Below are 4,792 nucleotides of genomic sequence, written 5' to 3'. Positions count from 1 at the left end.
GTTCGTTCGAAACACGCCCCATAATCACAGCTCTATGGAGCAGTATCAGACTCATATTCTGACTAGAATTGAGTCGGACTACGTCAGGCTAGGGTACACCCTGGACACACACACATCTCTTATGCAAGTGCATAATATCTAATTATCTTATTTTAAGGGTAAAAATGTTCATTTCAATTGCTATCAACTTATTTTTCTACTCAAATTTAGGGGCAACAGTGCTACAAACTGTCCCATCCTGTATGCACATATACAGTAAACCACTGAAATATTGTTGGAATGTAGATTTAAAGTTAATTACTGGCAGCTTACAGTATTTTCAATCTTTTCCCTTTAACATTGATTTACTGTCAGGATAACTTTTGATCAATAAAATGGTGCTGTCTGTAGCTGCCAGAACTTTATTCGTAGTTTATTAAATGTGTGCTGCCGGCAACAAAGGTGAGACTAACCCTAATCCGGGAGACTTTACTTTATATAAAGTTTTTTTTCAATAAAAATCGTTACCTTAAATGAAATGACAAATAGTTGACACAAAAGCATTATTCACATTTTAATAATCATACATGATACTTTCTTATGATGTCATAAAGATAAGTTAAAAGTCATACCACATTAACATTAAAACAAACCTGGGGTCAACACAGTCTGCCCTGTCCAAGCTTAAATTAAATACATAAAGAGAGCAGAGGGTTGCTGGTACTTATGCCATGGAAAAAATATTTGAGGCAATTCTGTAAATTTGTGTGTCAGGCTTTACATTGTTTTACTTAAACAGAATCTGTAGACAGAAGAGCTAAAGTGATGGGACATTTTATTTTTTCACATGAACATTTAAAGTCACATATGCCAAACAACAATTTGATATTGTGTTATTTGTATCAGACGAGCTGTAGCAGCTAAGATGATCCAGTTTAATACAAGAAATCAAATAAAAAAATGTCACTCAAAATCATTCTATGCCAAATCCATACAGTTTGCGGCCCTGCCTCTTGAGAGCATACACCACATCCATGGCGGTGACAGTCTTCCTCTTTGTATGCTCTGTAAAGGTGACAGCATCCCGAATGACGTTCTCCAGAAAGACCTTCAAAACACCGCGGGTCTCCTCATAGAAGAGACCAGAGATGCGTTTGACTCCTCCACGGCGAGCCAGACGGCGGATTGCTGGCTTGGTGATCCCCTGGATATTATCACGGAGGACTTTACGGTGACGTTTTGAGCCTCTTAACCCAGCTCCTTTGTAGAACGGGAGAAATACCTTTAAGTTATCAGAACATTGGTGTTCTGGGACCATTTTTCAAATCTAAACCAAATCTAGCCAGCCCACAGACCCAAGACAATTTACCTAAGATCACTGCCTCTACAGTTGTTATAAACACAGGTTTACCTACCAGCCTCAAAAGTCCTTGTTTTCTCCCTAACCTCTGTAGGTCTTATTTCAACAGGACTTTGATGCTGCTTCTCTGATGATACAAAAATCATGCAATAATTGGTGGGTTAGTTGGTTAGCAGATATATACAATTAAGCACAACATAAATAATTACTGATGCATTCTCGTTCAAACTGTATATATTTAACCTGTGCACAGTTTCACCTACCACTTTCAGAAGTAATGGAACCATCCCTGACATCTGTTTTATCTGTGGCGGTGGGACTCACAGGTCTGATTTCATTTGGAGGTGCTACAAAAATCAAGTAATTGATGTTAGTTTGTTAATTCATTACTTTAATTTAATAAACTGCGATAATTTGCAGGTAACTCTATAATCTAAAACATGGTCTCTGAGATATGTGGATATAACCCTGACAGAACTAAGCAGGAGGAAGGGGGAAATTAATTGTATACCTATCTATCTATTGAGCATTTATTTATTTCTGTATTGATTTTTAAATATGGTAAAGCTGGTCCTCCATACCTGTATGCAGCATACACTTAAATATAGGTTTATATAGGTAAACAGCCTTCAGTTATGAACACAGGCTTACCTACCAGCCTTAGAAGTCCTTGTTTTCTCCCTAACCTCTGTTTCCACTTTAGATGTGATTTCAACAGGACTTTGATGCTGCTTCTCTGATGCTACAAAAAATAATGTAATTGATAAGTTAGTTGGTTGATTGATTACTTTAATTCAGTAAACAATTTCTTGCTCAAACTGTATGTATTTGACCTGTGCACAGTTTCACCTACCACTTTCAGAAGTAATGGAACCATCCCTGACATCTGTTTTTTCTGTAACGGTGGGACTCACAGGTCTGATTTCATTTGGAAGTGCTAGAAAAATCATGTAATTGTTTGCCCAATTAGCATTTTTTCAATGTAGTGAGGCCAAATTGCACTCAGCAAATCACACATGCAGAGAGGTATTCCCGTGGTATATGTCTCAGAAAACCCCCCCACAATATACTGGGTGTTGTAAGTGAAACGCTAGGCGTATAAGTGAATAAAAAACAAAAATTATAACTTAACTGTTGTCTTATTTCAAGAGATCAAATCATGTGTATGTGTTTTTATAAAACTGAAGCTCATTTGAATTAATTTCATCCTATTTAAAAAAAAAACTTGGACAGATTTTGCTACAACTGATATATGAATATATTGCACTCAAAATGCAAAGTACTCACCGGTTGTCAAAAGGGCCGTGATAGTACATGTAAAAGGGTCTTCTATTGTGATTTGGGTTGGGTGGTCAAACTTTAGAGTGATGGAGCTAGATAGTTTGGTCTCTGGGATGTCCATTTCCTTCGAAGTTGTATTCAAAGCTCTGACCTGAATAAAACACACCACATAACTTCAGGTCATTACAGTCAGATATGAACATCCGAGTGCTGCTTTTATGTTCCTATTTTTTTAGATCTACAATGCATGTATAGCCAGTCACACTGTCAGCAATATGTAAATATCATATCAGTCTCATTGTAGCATGACTTCCATCTCAAATCCCTAAATATTTTCTTACATTTTAGAAAACATTAATTTTTTTTAACCCAAGTTAAGCTTTCCTTTCACAATGTTAACTTGTTTTATTCAATCTAATTATATTTTTGGTTTACAAGAGTAAAATTAAAACAGTTCTTTATATGTGACAACATCCACAAATAAAGGGTCTAATTAGATAGGAAAAGTTAAAGTAAAAATAAACAAAAAAACTGTGAGGTATTGATTCTGTGTAGAAACATTGGGGCCTAACATGGGCGTAAGTTTGCATAGGGAACATAGGGACATGTCCCTACCAAAATTTTGGACCGACCTAATTGTCCCTACCAATAATTCTATGTGAACAATATGTTTATAATTTGATATACAGCGTTGTTGCGGCAGTTGCTTCTTTTCCTCTCCCAGCATCTCTGCCTGGTAGCTGCAGCTGCCTGGTCTTGTAGCAGCGCATTGTCTGTGCTGCGCTGTTTAACTCCACTCTTTGATTTTTCTGCCTTAAGTTCCGCCTTCTCTCTTTCTGATTGTTTGTTTTCTAGTCTATATGTTTGTGTGCGTGCCTGCTTGGAGCGTGAAATAATAAAAATATTACACTAGAATATGGCGGTTATCAATAGGCTACGAAAATAGTACAATTAAAAAACTAAATATTATATACGCTAAAACAGGCGAAAGCTTCTGATTGTAGTTCTGTGAAGAAGCAGGAGAGGGTTTTGATTTGAGAAATGTAAGTAACCAACGTTAGGATTTATTTAATGAAACTAAATATTCGGAGTCAGACAGGAGTTCAGAAAACTGCTGTTAAAATAAACAAGCAAAGACTGTAAGCAATCAACATTTCTGATTCCCTTTTATCAATATTTCTTTGCTATTATGGTTTTTATTTTTGACGGCAGTTCAGGTGTTATTTCTTTTATAGAACATAACAACACGAGAAGGATGCGAAAGATTTTTTGTTTTCCACATAAAAATAGTTCTATTTAATTGACTTTACTTCTAGAAATAGAATAAAGACAAACAGAGAAACACTATTTACATTAATTCTATTTTTCTAGATTTCCACACGGTCCATAAGTAAATTAGTATAAACATTAATGTCTGGTAAATTTTCTACAGATTGTAAAACTTTTGTTTTACAATCTTGTATGATTCCTGCTTTAAGTGGGTCCCTCTGTCTGCTAAAGGCACATTTTAGTGGCCCTATACTCCAGTTAATGATTAATTACTAAATTAGTTGACAATTATTTAAATAATCAATTAATATGATTAATTGTGTCAGCCCTAGATAAAATACATGAAATGGAGTAACTACAGCCCAGATGTACAACTTGTATAGCAAAGTTAATATTTTAAATGTTCAGTGTCAGTTCCTCTTATAGTTCCAGTGCAAATGTAAATACAATACATTTATTTGCCGTCCCTTAAATGTATTATTTTGGTTGATACAGAGAGAGCATATTAGATGAAAAAATAAGAGTGGGGTTGACCTAGGCACAATTCTATATCTTCAAAAGAAAACAAAGGATAAATCCACATATAACAGACATATTTAGACTATATTTGGTTAAATAGGCATGTATTTACCTATTGTCTTTGTCGCTGGTAAGTTTAAATGCAAACCTTTTCAAAGTGGAATAAAAGTCCTAATTCCACATTGATCAGAGCCAGTGATGCTTTAAACATTGATAAACAGCATCTAGGGTGTGTAGTGCTTATAAGATTTGTATTAATGTAGCAAGAAAAAGAGCATGCATATTTTTCCAAAGTACCAATGACATCAGACCAATCAAACTGAAGACCAATAGTGTCCCTACCAAAGTTGAAATCAAACCTACGCCCCACAATTTTTCTACTGT

Source organism: Cyprinodon variegatus, unplaced genomic scaffold (genome assembly GCF_000732505.1).
Source record: "Cyprinodon variegatus isolate N-32 unplaced genomic scaffold, C_variegatus-1.0 Scaffold364, whole genome shotgun sequence".
Classification (NCBI taxonomy): Eukaryota; Metazoa; Chordata; class Actinopteri; order Cyprinodontiformes; family Cyprinodontidae; genus Cyprinodon; species Cyprinodon variegatus.
The sequence above is the reverse complement of the archived record's forward strand: the minus strand, read 5'-3'. Positions refer to the sequence as shown.